Below are 23,897 nucleotides of genomic sequence, written 5' to 3' on the forward strand. Positions count from 1 at the left end.
GGTCCTGGAGCGCATCCCAGCCATCTTGGGGCATTGGGTAGGAGACGCCCTGAACTGGTTGCCAGCCAGTCGCAGGGCACACAGAGACAGACAAATTTACTCGCTCATTCACACCTCGGGACAATTTGGCCCGGCCAATTAACCTGACATGCATGTTTTTGGTATGTGGGAGGAAACCAGAGTGCCAGGAGGAATTCCACGCAAGCACGGGAAGAACATGCAAAAGCCACACAGGAGGATCGATCTCATGACCTCAGAACTGTGCCGCACACGCGCTAACCACTGCGCCGCCGTGCTGCCAGGTATTTCCAATCATTATCTTTTATGTCATATCAAATAAATCAAACTATTAAAAAAATATATACAAAGTACAATGTAATGAACATTACAAGTACTTTTTAAAAAAAATAATGCAATAGTCCTTATTGTCATTGATAATAATGTAGTTTACATTGTTTGCATTAAGATTAGACATGGCACTCCAGGACAAACACAAAATAAAGACTTAAAAGACAGCGAGATAAAATTCCAAGATTATTAGGCGAAAGTAATTTCAAGGTATTGCTTGAGTGCTATTGTCTTTCTTAATAATAGTGCAAAGAAAAATGATGCATTGTAGCAATAGCGCAATAAAGAGTAGCACAAAAACCCTTAACAGCTAATTTAATACTTAATACTTGAGCAAAGCGGAAGAGGAAATGTCTTTTGACGTTGGTACTGTACAAAGATATTTCACATTCACAAGATTTTCAAGTACCCGAGGCACCATTTTTCAATATTAAAATAGAATATAATATTTCTAGTGTCACTATACATAATTGCAACAAGATCAATGTCATCCGAGGTTTTTATTTATAAAATAAAAAATGAAAAAACAATGAAAATATTGTCTGCAATCTTATATTTAGCTACAAAAAAATGCAAGCGGGCTGCTCCAGTACGAGCAGATGAGTGTGTATATGATGTAACTGCTGATAATGAGGTGAAGAAAAACAGTGACACAGCTGTGGTGTGTGGGAATTGCTGCTTATGACCTTTAGTTGAGAGTTCATTTTTTCTTGCTTTTTTTGGGAAAAATTTTCATTGTTGAGAATGATAAAAGTGAAATCGCCAGTGTACTATAATTTCCATCAAATATGAAGCTCAGAGTTCATACATTCATGCTTATACCTAAAGTATAGGAATTCAATATTATAAACCTTTCTTTATAGTTGTAGAATTTAACAATGTACTATCATTCATGTGCTGAGCAGGGTGACTCAGAAGGCCTTGCCAAGTGGAAAACAGACCATTTTTTATGACATGTGCAGGTGATCTTCAAATTTGCATGTACTAAAACCAAAGGTAATTGAAGTTGGTTAACTTGAAAATGTAAAGTAATCAAAATAAAGGGCATTGTTTAAAAACAACAACAAGTGCAGGTGTGAGAGTGTGAATCATTGTCAAACCTGTCCGGCGTGAGCTTTGTGGTTTGTATCTGCTGCAGCTGTAAACTCCTCCGAGTGCGTTAACCTGCAAAGTAGCAAAGTGATTTGAGAGGTTTCTTTTCCTTTTTTATGGCCGTAATATGACGCCTTGGATAGTGTACTATCTGCAGGTGGGCCTGAAAACGTTTGCTCGGCCTTGGCGTGTCCCACCTTTTGTATGGCGATTTTGCAAAACAGGAGATCTTTCAGATTTTAATGTTAGAGTAATCCCTCGTTTTTTTGCAGGGGTTAAATTAAAAAAAAAGAAACCATCTTTTGCAAAATCCGCTAAGTATTTTTATAAATCTTTGACAACTATATCATGAGTTGTGGAATGTCAGGGCCTGCTAGGCCTTCACTTCTGGCCTAAAAATATCGGAATCATCAATCCATCCGTTCATCCATCATCTCACCGTTTATCCTCAGTAGGCTCAGGGTGTGCTGGAGCCCATCCCGGCAATCTTCGGGCAGTGGGCAGGGGACACGCTAAACTAGTTGCCAGACAGTTGAATAGCACAAAGACACAGACACCTCACTTGCTCATTCACACCTAGGGGCAATTTGGACCGGGCAATTAACCTGACATTCATGTTTTTGGAATGTGGGAGGAGTGCCCGGAGGAAACCCAGGCAAGCACTGTGAGAACATGAAAACTCTTCACAAGAGGGCTGGTAGCTGGATTTGAACCCATGACCTTAGAACTGTGCCGCAGACGCGCTAACCACTCAGCTGCTGTGCCGCTCCATTATCTGCACCACTCATCCTCAATAGGGTCGCAGGAGTGCCCAGCTATCTGAAGATTTATATTTTGTCCATGAATAAATTGTCTGTCAGCTTGCTTTTATTGCTTCTCCCTTGTCTGTGCTGTTTCCAGATGAGTGCTTTCATATTAAAGCAATTGGCCAATCACATTTCAGCCATTACTTGTTGCCAGGGTCAGAAATCTATCCAGAGGCCTTTACAAACACATCTGAGACCCGACACGTAAAAGCCTGTCTTTTGTAACGAAACCTAAGCTGTAACTACTGCTCCTATTAGCTGTAGACTTTCATGGTCTCAAATAATTTTAAAATAGTATGCCTTGTGCATTATTTAGGTTTTCGTAAGTATGTTTTTTTAAATGAAAAAACAATTATATGCAGAAAAAGTGTAAAGCTCTACGTAAAGCTAAAGTGATTTCAATGACATTTTGAAGCATACTCTATAAACAATTATTCTGTTGTTGATTTATTAAAGAAATTTAATTACTAAATCATCCATCCATTATCTGCACCGCTTATCCTCAGTAGGGTCGCGGGGATGTTGTAACCCATCCCAGCCATCTTCGGGCAGTAGGCAGGGGACAACCTGTTCTGGTTGCCAACCAGTCGCAGGGCACACAGGGACAGACAATTCGCTCGCTCATTCACACCTAGGGACCGGCCAATTAACCTGACATGCATGTTTTTGGAATGTGGGAGGAAACCGGAGTGCCCAGGGGAAACCCACGCAAGCACAGAGAGAACATGCAAACTCCTCACAGGAAGGTTCGGTCTCAAGAGCTCAGAACTGTGCCGCAGACGCGATAATCACTCAGCCACTGTGCTGCCCTTACTAAATCATAGTAGCATTTCTTTTTTCACTCCACCACGAGATTTAAACTTCGAACTTTTTATACTACGCAACTTTAATATGAACTGCAAGCAACTCAAAATCTCCGAAAAACGCACAAAAATATTGAATATTGAGTGCAACAACAGATACATTGTAATACTTTAAATAAACTTTACATTTGGTATGTAAAACACAGAATACTTAAATTAAAATATTTACAGATAAACAAAAAAAAATGTTATCCAATTTTATACTCAACAAACTTAACACAGTAACACAGAATCTATGGTGAAATTACGTGTTGTCTGCGAAGGGACCGGCTTATTCAGGAGTAAAAGCGTAGGTGTAAACTTCATGGTTCGCCACCGTTATTATTATAACAGCTTATTTACGCACACAGAAAAAATGAGTGACTGTTAAGCTAATCAGAATGCAAAACACAATGCACGATGAAAATCCAATGTGTTATTAAACCGCTAAAAGTAAATTGCTATATAGCAAGGCATTACTGTTCTCGATTTGGAGTTGAGAGCTAACTTAACTCCATCGATCTGTTTTCAAGGTCACAAAGGGCGTTAGTCCGCAATCTCGACCAAGGAATCAGAGTCTTCCCATTGCTAGACAGGGAGTCTAAATGAGTTCTTTGAGTTAGCGTTTCCGAGTACAATATGTTCTCTGGATGACCTTTACAGCTTGTGGAAACTAATGAAAACTAAACATGGCTTCTTTTGAAGTTGGCTCATCGAGATGGGCTATACAAGTTATTGCTATACTCCTTTCTCCATTGCTCTCCAATAACTCTGAGATGGATTTATGTAATCCAAGCACATTTTTCCCACAGCATACACACCCCTCATTGCACAAACAAGAATGTAGAAGGGTTAAAGATGGGGTTAGACTCAAAATGTTACAATTAGCTGTTTTCACTCAAACAAACAAAGAACTTAAATAATTATTGACATTATCTTGTGTAAAACGCTGTCTTATTTGTTTATTTTTTAAATTTCTATTATTTTATTAGGTGGACGACTATTACTATTCTACTATTGTTAGCTGTTATCCTATCATTACTAGTTGTAGTAGTTTAAAAAAAATGCTATTATATGACCAACACCAAAAGAAGAGAAATATATTTAAAATAATTTTCTTTATTTATTTCTCAAACGTCAGTTTGATCTGTGGCTTGCCTCTCTGTGTGAAGTTATGGCGCCTCCGTGTGTCAGAGGAAAGGAATTCATATTTGAGCGATTCACAACTATTTCAATAAATCTTTGACGAACTTTTGAGTCTATATTCATTGAACTTTCAATCAATAATTAAAATATATTAGGACATATCTAAATGCAGAAGTAATAAACGCAGCATTAGCAGAACAAAATGTATCAACATTTTAAAATACATAATAAGTCGTCGAGTTTGCGTTTCTTTTTTCACTTTTTTTGAAAACATTAAATTCATCAAAATATTCCTGACATTATCTTAAAGGTGGTGTTAAGTTTTCTCCGCAAAAAGTGTTGAAGTGATAAGAATAAAAGGAGAAATGAACATAATAATCAATAGTTATTATTAATAATAATACTAATTTATATCATATATATATATATATATATATATATATACCTACGCTTTTACTCAGTGACAATAAGGACTACTGAATTCTATTCTATTCTATTCTATTCTATTCTATTCTATTCTATTCTATTCATCCAGGGATACTGCTTTATCATTTTTATGGTTTCTATATGAGAAGAATCAAAATTGAAACTGCGGCTTGCTGGCAACCAGTTCAGGGTGTCCCCTGCCCACTGCCCTATGGTGGCTGGGATGGGTTCCGCCACCACCCGCGACCCGAGTGAGGATAAGCGCCACAGTAAATGGGTCGATGGACATTTCCTACTCGTTCGAGAAGCACCCCGCGCGGTTTTGTCAGCCAAACAGCAGATGGCGCTGCAAGCCAACAATCCATTTAAAAACCGGTGCCCAACACTCCTGACGCATAAATATGACGTACCGCGAGGGATATTAGCTAAAATGTTCTCTAGATAAGAAAGAAGATAACATTTCTTAATTTAGTCATTGCCACGTTCCAAAAAAGTTGTTAAAAGTCTTAAACAAGAAGTATTGTGGCGACCTCAGTGGCACAACATTTGTGGTAAAGTACATTTAAAAGCAACAATTGTTATGCACTAAATTGTTTTGTATAGTATTTTTTTTTAATTTTGCTCGAGTAAATATTCTGCAATCTTTTGACCAATTCATTTACAGCGTGCGATTATTTTGGTGTATTAATTAACTTTCCTGTAATTGGCCTTACAAAATGCAAATACAACGTCAGGAGCATGCGCTATAATAAATGTACGCTGCTGCAATTACACTAATCAACATCGTTCCAATTAGTTTAGATGCGAGGAAATAATTATAACCACATTTAGAGAGGGCAGTTCTTCACTGCTTCAAATTTCAGCCCGACCCTTTCTGTTAGTAGTTTTCACGCTCTTCCCATGTTTGCAAGTATTTTTGTTTACTTGTCCAAAGGCATATGGAATTTTCTCAAGGTCACTGCATCCCAAATGAGGACATGTGTGTCAACCTGAACGTTTTTGCCGTACAAAGTACGTTTGTTATGCATTTTAAGACAAGTACGAAGTTCAAGGAAATCTGTACGGAAAAACGCAAATTTGTCAATTATGGGTACCATCCGGTATACACCGACTATCACAAAACGGCAAATCAATCAAGTCAAACAAGTTCGCCGCGGTAGCCTCTATCTCGGTATTGTTTTTTTTCGTGCAAACGAAGCGAGCGGTTTGATGCTACTGTGTGCATGCATCTGCCGCCTCGGATTTCATGTAGTAGTTGTGTAGTGAAAGGAAGTCCGTCTCTTTTTAGAGAAACGGCTTTTTCGGCTCAACTCATTAAAGAGAGCCGGCTCTCAAACGGCTTACTTGCTTTGATGCATTATATTACGAATCATTATTGTTGTATGAAGAAGTTAAGAAAAAAAGGAAGTATAAAAGGAGAAAATGAAAAAAGACAGGTTTGTGGTTATCCCATTAATCAGTATATTACCAACAATAATTTAATGCAGATAATGAATTAATAATTTGAATAAGAAAATGTGTTATTCTACTTAATTATATTTGCAAGTATTTTTTCCATCTATAGTGAACGTCCAAGCTACTTAATTTTTTACCTTTTTTTATAATAAACCTCATTCATGTCGAGCAACTCATTATCTCACAACAAAATGTTATTTAACAATATATATGATATAACGAAACACATGTACAATATAACATGTTAAATAATATAAATAAATATGGTGTAATATTATTTTGTATTTTACAGCCTGGTGGCGCCCATCCCTCTTTACACCAACAAACTTTCCACCCGGTTTTGAACCGGTGACCTTTTGCGTGATAGGCAAATCTGCTAACCACTGCATTACAGAAACATACAGTACATAAAATAAAGTGTTGTATCACAAAGTCTTTATGACGCACAACATATTCTAACCTGAACGAAGAAAGAGAAAGGCATTGTGGGAGGTTGTTCAGTCAAAAGAATATCCTCTCGTATTATGCTGTAACAAAAGCAATTTGCAGATCAGAATTTTATATTACATGTTCTAGTAGCAGACAGGCATCTTAGAGAAGTAACTCATCGTGTCATCACTCCACCCTCTGTCATGCTTGTAAGGTTGCTTGTGTGAGTGCGTGCATTTCTTAAACACTCATGAATAAACGCTTCATTTTTTCCATCTTTCGTGGGGTTTGGTTTGGTGTTTTGACTACTTGAAACAGGCCTTTTATTACTTTCATCATTTTCAAGCTACACTAACAAATGAAAAAACATAAAAACTGCAGGGAAGCTCTTGGATTTACTCTCGACCCAATCCTGTCCCCCCCATTAATGCAGGAGGTAAAGCACTCGTCTTGGGTTAAGAGGTCACAGGTTATATGTCGAAGTGTCCTGGGGCAAGGCACTGAATCCCCAATGCTCCCGATAAGCAGGTAGTTGTTGCCTTGCATGGCTCGCGCTGCATTTGGTGTGTGAATGGGTAAGTGTGAAGCACATTGAAAAGTGCTTTGGGAGGTCTTCAGTGACTTGAAAATCACTATATAATTGCAGACCATTTATATTTACATCATATGCCCGGAAATTGCAAATTTTAATACATTTTTAAGCACACAAAATAATGTGCCATTTTTGTTGTATAGTGATGAGAATGCCGTAAAGAAGGGCTGAAAACATCTATTTACACACAGTACTGTATAATGAAAACGCCCCAAGTCGGGGGTCACTGTATCCCAGAGTCTACTGTATAAATATCAAAAGCATTATCTTTGCTTACGGACTATTCTTTTTAGGTGCAAATGTTTGGCCTTGGTGTAATGTACCACAAAATAAGGCTGCCGCTGAAGGTCATACTGTTTTTTTCCTTTTCTCCCCCTGTTCAAGGATTGTCGAGATGCTTCGTTTGAAAGTGACTGAGTTGGAATGCATAATCAAGGTAAGAGAGTGTTTCACTTGTATGTATTTCAAAATCTTCAAATACTTGATGTTATTGAACTCTACAGTTATTTATGTATGTAAATCAACACACATTTTAGTTATACTTTCTTCACTTCTCTACAGTGGCACCCAGAAAAATCCCCACGTCATTCCAACCTTCTTTAACCAATGCGGTAGGTAGAAAGTGTGAAATGTCAGTTGAAAACATATTAGATGAGGTAAATTGCTTTAAGGCTGGGAGGAATTCAAGGCGCTGCTTGTGATTTGACGGCCAAGTTGATTCATAAAATAGACTTGAAAGAAATAATTAGGCTAATTTTAATGTTTTACTAGGCGGTTGACATGTTAACACGTCTGCCTCAGCATGAGTGAATTATTAGTTACATGATTGAGAAAAATGTTTTACTAAATCAGTAAATAAATCTTGCATTTTTAGGGGGAAAAAATACCCAAGAGAGAAAGAATCTAAATTCAAACGACGACATAAGTAACACAAGTAAATGAAATGTCATCATAAATGTGCTTCTCTTAGTTTGCTGCTGATTTAATTCTCGAATGGAAAGCTTTATTCGCTCCTCTCACAATTTGCAGACAAATTGTTGATTAAAATAAGTATACTTTGTAAGGAATTACAATACAGCACCTGCCAACCTTTTTTTTCTTATGTAAATCCAATCTGACAGCCCTAATGTTTTGTTCCTCAGTTAAATTACCTTCTGGTAACACCCAAGTGTCAGGAATTTGAGGATTTCGATTTTTGTTGGCAGCACAAATGGCAGCTTGATGGAATTACACTTCTAAAATAAAAGATGTGAAGTCAACTTCTTTATTTCCATTGTAGACAGAAAGCAGTTTCTGAAATAATGACTGCCCGGACGCCCGGGGCGTGCATCATTTTCGTCAGGTTTAAAGTTTACAAAACGTCTCCGCCCTTGTGGCTGAAAATGTTTTTAAGAAAAAGAAAAGAACAAAAAAATGTTTTTTTTTTGTTTTTGTTTTTTGTTTTTTAAGACAGCGTGGAATGTTAGCTTGTTACAAACGTTTGCTTTACTCCGATTTTGAAATCTTCGTTCGGTTTGGAAATTTCAGTTCGTTGGGCAATTTGCATACTCTGCAGCCAATGAGAAGCCTGCATCGAATAACTTCGTGCTTCCGGACTTTCCCAAACCTTATAAGGTCGTGCATTTGCATATAATTTTCCAAGGTAGACGCACAGAGAACACAAGAAAAATGGTAAAGTGGGTAGGAATCAAGCCTAAAGCTAAAAAAAATTATGACGCTACAAAACGTAAACATACAGTAAAAGCTTCGTGGAAAGAGGAGTTCACGTGGCTTGTTGCAGACAACGCAACGCAAACATTGCATGAATGAAGATGAGTAAATACAGGTACATACTGATGGCAGATTGAAAATAGCGATGTCATATACATGCAATGAATGTTATAAGTAGATTTATAATAAACCTTATTTTAAAGTGTTGTTCTGTTACATATTCTGATTATCAATCCTTAATACTTTGCAACAATGTGTTTTTTTTGTGATTAGTCGTCTTATTGTGTTTCAAGTTGATAAAAATGGGGCAGGCAACTTTATGGCTGGGCAGGCAACTTTTCAGAGTTGTCTGTCCTGGTGTCCGGTAACTTTTTGTCATGAGTTTCAGACACTGCGACAAAGCGATTTAATTTCATAGCAGATTGGGATAGCAGATAACACATCAGCATTACAATGAGGGCTCTATATTACTGTAAAAATCAGAATATAAGTCGCAAGTTATTTCCCAAGCTTTCAACCCTGCGGCTTATAAAACGATGCGGCTTATTTATACATTTTTTCTAACGGCTGCCAGGGGCGCCCGAGTAGTAAAGGTAAGAGTGAGACAGGTGGAATATATGTGAATTAATGAATTAATGAAAACTTGATTTCGAAAATTATAAAATAAAAACAGGACAAAAACAATGACTCAACAAAAATAATGTTAACATGTTAAAAAAATTTAACAAAGTCTCATGGATATATGTTTTTTTTTATATAGGCCAGATATTAATAATTATAATAATAACTATAGTCACATATTTTATACACTAATCATCGTAGTGCCCATTTATTAACGTTATAATGCTACTAGTCACTAAATATCATTGTGGCGCCAATGATAATAACAACAATAGCAATAAAAACAGTTATGATATAATAATAGTAACAATAACAACAAGGTTAACTATAGTTGTAAACGCAGTATTTCCAATCTCTAGTATCACTTATACGCCATTTTCTTCATCTCTGTATTCTGCCAGTAATGTTTTTTGTATATATATTTGAACACGTGAATAGTTGGACATTGTTTGATCTCGTCTTGTAAATTGTTCCAAAGTTTGACTCCACACACAGACACACACATACTTTTCCTGGTGGTTCTCACCCTTGGAATTTTGAATTTACTACAGCCCCTTAAGTTTTAAATTCCCTCTTTTTGAATGAATAGTTTTTGGATGTTTTCTGGCACTGTGTTTTGGTTGACCTTAAATAGCAGTTGTGAAGTGAAAAATTTTACTAAATCATCCAATGTTAATAATTTGGACTGCAGGCATTAAATATTAGTATGATCCCTATATCCTACCCTGTTTATGGTTCTAATTGCACATTTTTGGAGGATAAAAAGGCTGTAGTGAAGCCATTCAAAGAAGTTGAAGACGGCCAGGGGACATCATGGTGAATTACGCTGGCTTTATAGATTTACGGATCTTGTTCCAGACTAATTGTATTTTTTTCTCTAATGAGTTCATTTTAAAATTGTCATCATATCTTGAATCCCAAGAGTTTAAGCTTTCCAATGATATGTGGCGTGCCGTATTTCAGTGTCTTGTGACATCGTAAAGACACCTATCCGGCGGCCCACCGGCAGGCCGTCAGGACGTTAAGGGGTTAAGTTACCGTGTATTATTAAAACTCTTTCTGTGTATCGTCTTTCAATGTAAATATCTCATTTTCCAATGTGGGCACGTGCAACTTATAGTCAGGTGCGGTTCATGTATGTCCAAAATGGTGTTCCCTTTAAAAATGCACTGGGTGCAGCTAATAATCAGGTGCGCCTTATAGTCCAAATTTTACAGTAGTTGTTGTTTACTTGGAGCAGAGTGGCCCCTTACTTTTTTAAAAAATTTTAAACGGGTAACAGCTCATAAAATAAGGCCACACACTGTAAATCAACTTGTTCAAATCAACTTAGAAATGTAATATTCTCATTTCCATCATTTTTGGAGAGTTGGCAGTCGTTTGCCCGCAAACCAGCAAATGTATTAGTAATATTTTAAACAGAAAAGGACCTTCTGTTAAATAATAAATGGAAGGTTAACCTAAACTATTCCCTAAAAATGTAATGTTGTCGAAATAAGACATTTTGTGTATTAGAATAGGGGTGGGCAAAATATGGCCTGCGGGCCAGATCAGGCCTGCCAATGTCTTTGGTCCGGCCCACAAGAGAAAACTGAAAGAAGCACAAGAGAAAAATGAGCTGAAAAATAGAAATATAAAAATAGTCAATTCAGGCAATACAATTGCACTCACCTGGATTAATAAATAAATAAAAAACAGCAACTGGGTTTCTTTGCACAAGCTTAAAAAAGCTTTAGCTCCTTTTTTATAATAGATATAAAAACATCAAAGTTCCAATATTAGGTAAACGTTTTTATTTAAAAAAGCAAAAAAAAGACTTAAATCATGAAAGCAATCATTTAACATAATGCCAATATATATGTTAAAAAAAGTACTACCAATAAAAATGTGTTGATTTGGTGTCTTCCTTATCCTCAGTGTCCCTTTGTGTGCTCCCATAAAAACTATTTTTTATTGCACTGATGGCCACAGTCAAATAGCTGGCTACATTGTTCTGTCCTTTCCTTTTTTGATCAATTTCATCCATCCAGATATTACGTTTTGTGCAAAAAAGAAAAACTTCCGAAGTAGGCCTATTACCTTGAATTTTTCAATGTAAATCAAATGATCAAATTTAGTGCTTAAAAAGGAGGATATCTATTTACTATTACCTTTAGTTACATATTTCATCTGTAAATATATATATTTATATGTTTATTTTGACTGTTTAAAAAGCAATTTGATAAAATGGTCCCTTTTTATACAAATAGACAATACAAGTGTGAAAAATGTCATCTTTTTTCTTTCTGTATATCAGAGTTATCGGATTTAAGACTCTTTCGCTGTATAAAAAAATGTAAATACATTATTCAATTTATTCAACCCACCCTGCCTGCGACTCAAAAGGTTTGACTACCCCTGTTCTAGAATTTGAGTTAAGTTGCAATATCCGCCTATTTTCATCTATTTCTAAGAGGAGCTATTTTAAGAAATGATCAGAAGTGTCATTAATCCTCAACATCACAATGGCTCCGGTATCAGTTAATAATCAATTATAGCTGTTTCAGAAAGCTTGTGAACTGCAATTGGTGGTTCGCTCAGCTCTGGGTCACATCTTCATCCCAGCTATCAATAGGGCCACCCTTAGTGTAAGATAAACACAGCCGAATTTGGCTTTTTAACTCATATTTTACAAAAACATTATAAATCAAATGCTATCTTTAGACTATTGTTGGGGCATACAACATAAAATGATAAGGAAATCCTTTTGGTTGAATTTCAGATTTTAGGTTTAACTAAGAACATCTGGATCGAACTATTTTTTCTTTACAGCAAAAAGATTTAGACTGTAAAACATATTCTCAAGTGGGTTTACATTTTGTGATTAACTAAAATGTATGAGCTTCAGTGGTGAGCTTTTTTGGCAGCATATATCTCCCTGGATAAGCAAAGATTGTGATATTTACATTCTTTCCTGCTCTTTTGATACTGATTTTTATTTGTAGTCTTTATTACAGCTTCCAAAATGTTTTACTCTGTAGTTATTTTCTGTGGTCTACCCTTTTTCCGTCTGAAGTTTAGTATCTGTGGTTTATCTTCTCTCTGAGATGTGGTTGGATGGACTGTGCCACTGTTTATGTAGTGACCTTGATTGATTTAGCTGTTTATTTCAAGATATAAACAATTTATTTTTCACTCATTTAATGTCTCCTTTCTCGAAAAAGTATATGTGTGTATATACATATATATATATATATATATATGTACCGTATTTTCCGCTCTATAAGGCGCACCGGGTTATAGGGCGCACCCCGAAAAAATATTTTTTGGTCCTATATTTGACATACACAATACGCACCGGATTATAAGGCGCTACAATGGGAACGTCGACAAAACAGTCAGATAGTTCAGTCAAACTTATTACCCCCTTAACATTCCCAAAGCTTGCAAAGACGCAAATACGTGTCGAGAACACGTGCGGATGCGGTGTCCGTACGATGTCACTCAAATGCATCGTTCCATCATTCGGAAGGTTAAAGTCTTGGGATTCAAGAAATGCCAACCATTCCTTAGTTTCTATTTTCGCTCGCAACTTTACTGTGCATATGACAATAAACACTTGGAATTGAGTTTAATTTAAACATAGACACTCTATTCCATCCATTATCTGCACCGCTTATCACAGAAACATCGAGTTCAGTCTGAAACAAGATACAGGGAAAATCAATAGCCGAAGTAGCTCACCGAAGTCGTTGTGTTCAATAATAATGTGCAGCCATGGTCCTCTTATATCTGTGAGTTTAGTAAATCCAGGAAAATAAAATATTTACAAATACAGAATAGTAAAAAAATGCTATCTGTATGCCGTCAACCATGTGCTATACGCATTCATCTTTTTCGGCCAATTGCAGGCTTTGTTTTGCCGCTTCAGCCAATGCCAGCCTGTGAATGATAAAAAGGATTCGCCCCTTGACCTCCGAATAACTTTAGCCAATAGTGATCAATTCAACTGATGATTGACACATCTTTTTCGGCCAATTGCAGGCTTTGTTTTACAGCTTAAGCCTATGCCAGCCTGTAAATGATAAAAAGGATCCGCCCCTTGTCCTCCGAATAACTTCAGCCAATAGTGATCGATTCAAATGATGATTGACACATTGTATAGCCAATGAAACGCCGGTAAATAAATCCCAGCATACACCGCGGACTACTTGGCGTTCGGGGGAAAATCTAGTCGGCGGCTGCAAGTTAGTTGGAAGACTTTGTGATTTAATATTGATCCATAAATAAGGCGCACTGTATTATAAAATATTTGAAAAAAATTAAGACTTTTAGGTGTGCCTTATAGTGCGGAAAATACGGTATATATATTTATATCTCATCTCATTAGCTACACCGCTTATCCTCAGTAGGGTCGCGGGAGTGCTGGAGCCCATCCCAGCAATCATCAAACCAAAAAATCCCAGCAATCATCGGGCAGTGGGCAGGGGACACCCTGAAGTGGTTGCCAGCCAATCGCAGGGCACACAGGGACAGACAACTCACTCGCTTGTTCACACCTAGGGACAATTTGGACCGGCCAATTCACCTGAAATGCATGTTTTTGGAATGTGGGAGTGCCCAGAGGAAACCCACGCAAGCACGGGGAGAACATACAAACTCCGCACAGTAAGGCCGGGAGCTGGATTTGAACCCACTCAGGAGGTTCCCACGACCTCAGAACTATGCCGCACACGCGCTAACCACTGCGCCACCGTGCTGCCCCTATTCAATTATATTCCATTCTATTCAATTCTATACTTTGACACTTATAGACATTCAAGATTAATTTTACTCACCTTACAGTTTATCAATAACTAATTTGTTTATTGAGACATTCACTAAATAGAATAATCCATTGGACCGGCCAATTCACCTGAAATGCATGTTTTTGGAATGTGGGAGGAAACCGGAGTGCCCGAAGGAAACCCACGCAAGCACGGGGAGAACATACAAACTCCGCACAGGAAGTCTGGAGCTGGATTTGAACCCACGCAGGAGGTTCCCAAGACATGAACTGTGCCGCACATGCGCTAACCACTGCACCGCCGTGCTGCCCATATATATATGTGTATATATGTATATGTGTGTATGTGTATATGTATATATGTGTATATGTGTGTATGTGTATGTAAATATATACAGTATGTATGTATGTGCCCCCTTAGATTACCTGAGTAGCCCGTGGACAGGTTCTCAAAATAGCTAACCAGTGTCGGGTCTGTGATTTTCCAGGAAATATAATTTCTAATTGGCATGGTGTTTTAGTGGTTGACTGAGCCTAGTTTAACTCAACTTCTAATTATTACAACCTAGTGATAGCATAGTAACAACATAGTAGTGCATGATAAATTGTCATTTTAGAAATGGAAACACATGTTGGCCTAGAGAGGGATGGGCGCCACCAGACTGTACTTTCCCAAGACACAGCCCTACAACTCTAATGGTTAAGACAACCAACAAACTGACCAACCAACAAACTGACCAACCAACCAACCAACTGACCAAACGGTATATCAAACAGTTAGCTCTTCTTGACAATCATTTACAATTCACTCTCAGCTTCAAAATGGTTGGAGACCCCTGCTTTAGATATATATTTTTTGTAACCGGTTCCTCGTAGTTGTGAGTTGATATCCAAAGTTTTGTTTTTAGTTCACTTAAAAGTTATCTGAAAAGATATCTGCCCCAGTGTTATAGTACCTTTGGATTGTATACATACAATTTTTTTTTTAAACTTTACATGTTAAACAGTAATTTCCAAATGGACTCACAAATCGAATAGTATTCACTCTATGTGGGACCTAAGGTGGAGTCTCTCCTGTTTGTCTGTCTCGACACCTCCCACGCTGGCTACCCTCCAGTGTCTCATCTCTATCCATCTGTGCTATCCTCTCCTCAACTTTGTCGTTCCTCCGAAGGGTTTCCAACAGCATTGTGTACTGTTTTGATGTGTTTTTACTTCTAATGAGCCAATTGTTCCAGCACTCCAGTCCCCTCAGGGGGAGAGGCATGCGGCTCACAGAAACAGTTTAAGACATAGTCGGCGTACCAGGGAGAGATCCAGGCGGAGTGAAAAAAAAGCAAGAGAAAAACGTTTCAGAGCACGCACAAAGTGAAAAATGTGTTGACGACAGTTTATGACAGCACATTCTTTTCTCGTCAATTAGACTGCGGTTATTCAAAAGCAATTTGCAACTCCCTGCAGTGGAAAATTTACGCCATCTCCCGAGCCCGTTTTCTGTGATTGTGTAAGTGATGGATCCGTTCCATTTCTCCACGTGGGTCCAAGCTGAAGAAACAGAAATATTATTAGGAGGAGAGCCAGGCCATGGTACTCCATCTTAATAGTGCTCTTTCATAGACAGAGGCGAAGTGCGTGTTTGCTGAAAGACAGCGTGCGAGCGAGCAGAGTATCGATACAGCCAGGGTTGGTGTTCCTGATTAATTGACATGACATTTTGCTGTTCTTGCTAAATGTCACGTCCCATGCTGAGCTCTCAGTTTACGGACGTGTGCCCGTTGCAGACCCTACCTCCTTTTGTCTTCTCCACCGGACGCCTGGTCTTTATCCAAAGGTCATATCGTATGCGATTTACGGACATGAATAGGTACGTGAGGATGAAGTCTTTTGATGTCCATCCCTTTGACAGCTTGACCGGCATGCCTTCGCTGTGTTGAAGGCTCGGAGTCGGAAATCATCATGATGGAATACATTCAAAAGGATCTCATGTGGAAGTCAAACCAAAAGACTTTCTTTCAATATTCTGTTGTATGGGTCGCTTCTAGTCCAGTCTTGGCATTTTGTGCATATAGAATTCGAGTTAGAAAGTTATATAGCACATGTTTTTATTCATCTGTGGGTGACCATTATGAAAATTCTGTCTGGTCTGGCTTAAGCTATGGACCAATCATAGTTCTGCTCCTTCATTTTCCTCATTCTGAAGTTTTTGAGTTTTTCCTTGCCCTCAGGTAGTTTGAAGATAAGGGGATGTTACACTGGTGGTCTCTACTGCCCTTTGAGAGTTTTTGTGATTAAGGGCTATACAAACAAATAAGACTTGACTTGACGTCAGAAAGCTGTTGAACATTGATTGGTTGTTGAAGATGAAGCTTTTGTTATGTGAGCTTCACTCGCCAGCATTCTCGGATGGATGAAAACTGGTGTTTTTTGTTCTTAACTAATATTCTACAAACACAGTTTCTGATAAGGCCAGAACACATTAAGTTTTGGTTGTGTCCTTTAGTTTTGCTGACAGTTGGCCTAGGATATGTATTGATTTCTGGCAAATTTTTCATCTTATAAATTATTGAACCAATGTTTCTCACCATCCCCACACTATATTTCACTGTAGCGTCAATGTGCATCTGTTTTTTTTTACCTTCACAAGTTTTTGTAGTTTCTTTTTTACTCACACTTGCATAGCATGGCTACAACTGGTAGTGTGTGAAAAGTTTTTAACCATCGAGCCGGGCTGGCGTCACCGATGGTGCTGCTAGCATTAGGAAATGCTAGCATGAGCAACTAATTTTGCAAGCGCTAACCTTATCACCTAGTGTCACTGGATGCCAGCAATTGCACCACCCAATAGGCGCAGGAGAATTTGTTTTTCTGTAGGTTGTAGCAAGTAGTGTCACTGAAAAGGATACTATCAGCACTACTCATTGGCGCAAGGATATGATTTTTCATTGATTGTCTAAAAATACAATCCAGTTGCTTGCCTGTTATAAAGTAAAATATGTGGAACCCAGAAGGGAGAGGACCCACGCAGAATGGAAAGGACCCACACTGAGGACTGGAAGAATGCTGCTTGGGAGGGTGGGATGTTAGAGCTATGCCCTTGCACAATAGTATTGCCTTTTACACGCTGGTTAACTACTGTTAAAAGAAAATAACTCTGAAATTGTTTAATTGATGTTGAAAATGTCAGGAAAAAATGTTAAAACGTCATATCGTCACGTCATATTGTCAAATATAAAAAAAATGTGAATATGCTTGATGGATGTGTTTTGCTGCTGTTGGTGTCAGTGGATTTGTTCAGACCGAGGACAATCGACTTTGGCCTGGACGGATCTATTGACACTAACAAAGATGTTATATAATGAAATTGTGAATATGTTTGATTTTCGAGAAGGTTTGTTCAAACCTCACTTTGTGTTTGCTGTTAAAAACGTAATATTGGAATATAATATTGTGAATGTGCTTAATTGCTGTTGAGATTGTCATGATTGTTTTCTGTTTTTAGTGTCAATAAATTTGTTCAAACCAAAAAAAAAAAAAATAAAGTAAAATATGTTTTATTCTCTCTTGTATCTATTGTTGGCTATGGTTGATAGCTATCTAAATAGCAAAATATTGGATTGATGAAGGTGTATTCAGTAAGAAGTAAGATCTCAGCTATTACTGTGGTGGAGCAGTGTTTGAAAAACTGACTTTATAGATATATAACTTTATTTAGGATGATAAAATTTAAAAATACGCTTTTTCCATGTTAAATATTTGGTCACGTCTGATAAAAATGTTTGGATTATTTTGTGTCATTTTTGTTAAACAATCTGGTATTTTATTTTGGAGCAAAATAACCTGACAGTTTTCCCAGCATGCAATAGCAGCATTGAAGGCTCTAAGTCAGCCTTCATCCTAATAGCAGAGGTTCACAAGGAGCTTAAGGTTTTGTCCTTCAATTTGGTTCACAGTAAAAGCGTGATGATGAGAAGTGGGGGTGCAGCATTTTTTTCCCCCTCTACCTTCATGCATGCTTGTCCCCAAAGACCCAATTTAGGTTTGTCTCTATATCTGAGATGGAAAAAAAAGTATGGAGAATTAGCTTTCATTCTCGAGCGAATGGGTTTGCTCTATCTTAATGAGGTTTGCCGTGTCAGAGGGAACAGTTCACGGCCTGCATGCTAAACAGGGAAAAATTGGAGTCGAGTATTGGACTTATAGTACCAGTATACACTTTATTTCACTCGGGTTGTAATCCCAAGCATACCACGCAATTACCCGCGTACACAATTTTATCTTGTCACTCCAAAATGAGAACAAAAGCGCAAGCAAAGGAGCGGCCATCTTGTAATTTTCTGTCTTTTTAGGAAAACTAATTCCAAAATGTAATTAACAGAAAATAAAGAAACGTCACTAGCTTCACTGGAGACATTGAGCGCAGTTATGCAAATGAACCCGCGGTTCGGAGGACGCCATTTGACAGAATCTCATTATTGACAGCGGCAGAAGAGATAGAGAGATTAGCCAGCCGTATCTGAGCACGGGCAAACAGAAAAACGATGAGCCTCGTAATTTATTGTTTTGGTATTTCTGTTGTTTGACTCCAGACAGCTCATAAAGCAGTGACTTGTCACGCGGTCGGACGGAAAGACAGACTTTAATAAGCCGTCCTGCGCTCTGTCAGCATCGGCTCATCGCTGCCCTACGCTGTGGTGTTTTTAAAATGCATGGCCATCCGAGATTTTACACAATTCATCATCTTGCTCGCTCTCCCGGGAAGCAGTTATTTCATCCTCCCACTTGTCGTTAGTCTGCTTACAGGGCGGCCTCAGGCCAGCTATTCAGACATGGCCAGTGGGTAGGAATAAGGAGAGGCACTTTATAAAAGCTTGCTGCGTTTTTAGAGGGCTTTAAGTGTCATTCCGTTGAGGCTGGTAAAACGTCTGAGTCTTGGACTTCTCATTAAATACCCTCATGTTTTCCCTTTATGAGTATTTGGCATTCGCAACTGCAGAAATGAATAAATAACAAAGACCTTTGTGCAAAAACTATGTTCAACGATGATATCATTTTATTTGGCGTCAACCCAATCATTTTCAGGTTGCATGCTTAAAAGCGTGATGCAGAAGCGCGTGCCGACAGTTAAAAGAAGAAAGGTCCACTCTGGTTGCTACAAACACACCATTAATTATTGAGAACAGCAAACTCGGCTTCTGGCTAATTTAAATATTTGTTTAAAGTCTTTCCTGACTCTAAACATTGCAATACATCCAAGTACAGTTATAACTATGACGGAATGCTAATGGCCATGCATCAACAGGATGGAAGTCCAAACTGCTGCCAGAGGGCCATTTTAGGACCATAAAACAGATCCCTAATCCTAAAAATGTTTAAAAACCCACACATCTTTGTTCTCATTTAATATACCAACAATGCTATTTTTTCTTTCTTTATTTTTTAAAAACAGACTATAGAATAATAGAAGGTAGCTATACAAATTTGGTTTCTTATAAAAAAACACACACAAATTTTGATGCCCTTTGTACAGTTAAAATAAGAAGTGTCTGTTTATTCATCTGTCTTTCTATTAATAAACTACAAAAATAAATTCTTACCCCACTGGCAGAAATTGCTATCCATTTTAAGCATATTTTTCTCATTTCAAGATATTATATCTTATATCTAAAAAAAATAGAAAAAGTAGTTCAAAATAAGCAAAAGTCTTTGAATTGGTAGATGGTAGACGGTTTTGTCATTTCAATAAATATTTCATCCCACTTTTAGTAAAAAGACTGTTTGGCAATATAATCTTCCACTTGCTATAAAAAAACAAGTTTGCACATTTCTTTTGTATAAATTGTTGGATTGTACTTGGAAAAAAACTTGTCTAAACAGCTTTAACTGGGAAAAATCACACTTAAAATAAATTTTAAAAAAATTCCTGTCAATTGCCTTGCATTGCTCACGCTGCGTGTGTGAGTGTGTGAGAATAGGTAAGTGTAAAGCACATTGTAAAGCACTTTTGGGAGTTCTTCAGTGACTTGAAAAGCGCTATATAAATGCAGACCATTTACATTTGCCAATGGGGTAAGTTTTTTTAATTTGCAGTGTATGTAGTCCTCATAGGAAAGAGACATTTATGACATACGAGTATTTGTAAAAATAGAACACCATATGCAGTATTGTTTTCAATTACATTCAGTCCTTTTATATTCACGGGCTGATAAAAATAGCAAATAATAAACATACGAAAGACAGCTCTTGTTACATTTCTGTGATGTCGCCTCTGACGTCATAATTATCTAAAATTTGCCGCACTACGAGACTTATAATCGATTCTCGTTAGCATTGTTCGGCTCATGTTGTACCGTAAATTCCGGATTTTAGAGCGCACCTGATTATAAGCCGCACCCACCACATTTTAAGAGGAAATCCGATTTTGTACACACTCAAGGCGCACCTGTATATAAGCCGCGTGCGCCCACATTTAAACATGTAACACAAACACAAAATTAACCCAAACCCGACTTCAAGTCCTGCGATTGAAACTAAATGTCTTTCATTAAAGTCCACAGTCCAAAAATCACAGCCGGCAAAATGAACGGAAAATGATACCGGTACTTAAGGTTTGATGCGGACCTGCAGAGTCCGGGTCCCGTTGAAAGTAATCCAAGGAAAAAAGTGTATATTTCCAAAGGTAAGGGTGGGAAAAATATAACAGATGAACACATTTACTCACGCAACTCCTTTTTCTTTAACCAACTTTTTACCCCCTCTGCTTTACTTGTTTGTCCCTCACCTTTAGCGGTCCCCACTTAAACTCGGCACCCCGCGTTTGTTCCGCCCCTCATTTTTCATCCACTCGTGCAAAACATATCAGAATAAGTGTCTAAAATAAATACAAATAAATACATTACCAAAATATACAGTTGCAAATACATATTATACATGGGTTACACATATTTACAAAGAAAGACGGTACACCGAGAGAGTTTAATAATAATAATAATAATAATAATAATAATATAGCTTTCATCCCAAACGGTGGCTGTGACAGGGCAGTTAATGGTAGCAACATTTGAGCGCCGCTGGCGGCTGTTAGAAAAATTACATAAATTGTCCGCATCACTGAATAAGCCGCAGGGTTGAAAGTTAGGGAAAAAAGTAGCGGCTTATAGTCCGGAATTTACGGTAGTATAGATTTAATTAGAAGTGATTACTTTTGTTAATCCAGTAGTTTTTCTTTGTACAAGACACTTTCAATATGAATGAATGAATGGCTTTTATTGCCATTATTCAGAAGTACAAGATTGGAGGGCTTCTCTTTTCAGTACAAAGTAATATAAAGGTAAGAAGATTATGAAAGAGCAACGATGCTATGATGTATGATCTCTGATCAGATACACCAATATACGTTTATAAGCAATATATATTCTATATGATGGACTTATTCGTTTCTGAATGCTGTTTGTTGTCTTTGTATTTTGTAAATTTGATCAGTATTTAAGTTTTAAGTTAACCAAAAGGATTCCTTAACTCATTCAGTGCCATGACATATGTATGTTTTCAGAAACATTGTCACTGAGTGCCAAAACGTAAAAATACATTTTATTTTTTGTTTTTAAAACCACTATAAAGGGTTTGACACAGCTCATCAGTAAGTATCAAGCCTCTGTGATGAATGAAAAATCACCATTCGATGGCAGGATTGGCTTTGATCAGATCCTTGTCCACACATGGAGGAAGCCCCTACATCCTAGTTTTACTTCCTGTATCCAGCAATAAATAGCGTGTAGGGGAAGAGAAGGGAGACATTTTCTGTAGGCCTTTAAAATAGGTTAAAATGGCAAAAATTGTCTGAACTCCTCCAATTTGAGTGAAACGCCTGCCATGAAATGCGTTAATACTATTACATTGAATGGGCCCCTACACTAGCATTTTGTGTTTGTGAAGTATACCAGTAAGTTAAGTACTTATGTCCACCTGTATAACCATCCCTGGGGGTTCAATTTTGAAGTTTCGATTTGCAGGATGATGAGATCTATATTGCTATATCAGCTATTGACCAATCATAGTTGTCCTCCAGAAATCAAGCGAACAGTGATTGCTAGTTAGCCGAGTTCTGGCCAAAAGTAACATGAACTCTTAAAATGGCTGCCTAATACAACTACTGTGATACAAAATCTCAAAGGATAAAGAAGAAAAGGTAATAATGTCAAATTTAGACAAGCCTTCTCATAGTTATGGTGTGAAATTGTTAGTCCCTGCGGTATTGCTCCTCTGCTTTGCCATCCTCATGACGCTTAAACTGATTACAAATGTATTTGTGCTGAAAACACTGCGGTGTCTTGTTATACAAGCCCACAAGCGCTTTGAATTAATATGTTTGGCAGACATTGCACTGACTGCTGTACATTACCGATGCAAATAGCACACGTCAAAAATAGGGTTCCGCTAATTGTCGAGAGATATGCCTTTCGTTCCTTGTGATCACACACTTGGGAAAGGGTGGTTTGATTGGGAGTGGGGGTTTTGGGGTGGGGGCGTTGGAGGAATAGCTTTTTGATCTTTGGATCCCACGGTCTGCAAGCGAATATTTAATGTCTGTCGACCTGCTGTGGACTTGAATACATTAGCTCAAATAGGTGATCTTCAGGCCATGAGTTAGAATGAAAGAAATGTGAGCCTTGATGTGGTTGTCAATTTTGCTATCTTTTTTATAGAATCTAAGATAACTAAAACTTAAAGCTACGTTCAAAACATCTTCAAAAGCGAATTTAAACTTTTTCACAAGAATAAAAAGGGCAAACAAACTTTGGCACAACCAAATGGTCCAACCACTCAAGTAGTCTCAATTAGGGCTGCAACCACTTTCGACGTTGTCGACAAAAATTGATAATAGAAATCGTTGACAATGAATTCCATTGTCAATAGTTGTCACCAAACACATTTGTACTACAGAGTGAGGCATCCCTACATCAATATTATTTCTGTTGAGAGTCATTAATGCGCAATAGTGTCTCTGTTTTGAGCGGTAACATAAACATACAGAAATGATGATGTCGACATCTATTATGTGTACCAAGACTTCTAAGGTTTGGGAGTCTTTAAGTCTGGATACGACCAATAAACAGACTTCTAGCAAAGTTTGCAAAGCAGACGTTGCGTATCATGGCAGTAGCTAGGTGACACACAGACATTTAAAGAGCACGACGGACAGTTGGACGAAACTGAGTCCGAATAGCCTTAGTAAGATTCAAGTAACACTATAAAATAAAGCTTGAGCATTATGCCTGACTGCCTGACAAACATATTTGAAATTAAATACATGTAATCCAAAGAACAAATGTCAGTTAAAACGTTGAAAACATCAAACGTCTGTTGTTTCTTTTATCACAGACTTTGTTGTTGTTCTACTATCACAGACTTTGTCGTGTGAAGTTACATTTATTTGTATAGACCTTAATCACCAAAGGTCTCAAAGGACTGCACAGGACAGAATTACACCATCGCCTGGTCTGAAACTGGCAAGGAAAAACTCAAGAACCTCAGCATGAGGAAAATAAGAAACCTTAAGTAGGGGCCATATAAGAGGTAATCCCTCTGCCAGAGATGTTGCATTAGGTAACAAAAACGTAGTCAACATGAATAAACAATAAAATAAACATAGCTAATATTGGTTGGTT

General features: G+C 37.7%; 1 protein-coding gene across 1 annotated transcript in view; it reads left to right on the top strand.

The window, feature by feature from the left end:
• The first annotated feature begins 5,069 nt into the window (after positions 1-5,069).
• The window catches only part of sulf2a (sulfatase 2a), a 115,650-nt gene continuing 96,822 nt past the window's right edge, over positions 5,070-23,897 (top strand). Inside the window, exons 1-3 of the mRNA XM_088338465.1 lie at positions 5,070-5,211; positions 7,521-7,572; positions 7,698-7,747. The gene's annotated coding sequence lies outside the window, so the exon portion shown is untranslated. The remainder of the gene's footprint in view (positions 5,212-7,520; positions 7,573-7,697; positions 7,748-23,897) is intronic.

The sequence above is a fragment of the Urocampus carinirostris genome, chromosome 6 (genome assembly GCF_059441175.1).
Source record: "Urocampus carinirostris isolate Australia breed hairy pipefish chromosome 6, RoL_Ucar_1.0, whole genome shotgun sequence".
Taxonomy (NCBI): domain Eukaryota; kingdom Metazoa; phylum Chordata; class Actinopteri; order Syngnathiformes; family Syngnathidae; genus Urocampus; species Urocampus carinirostris.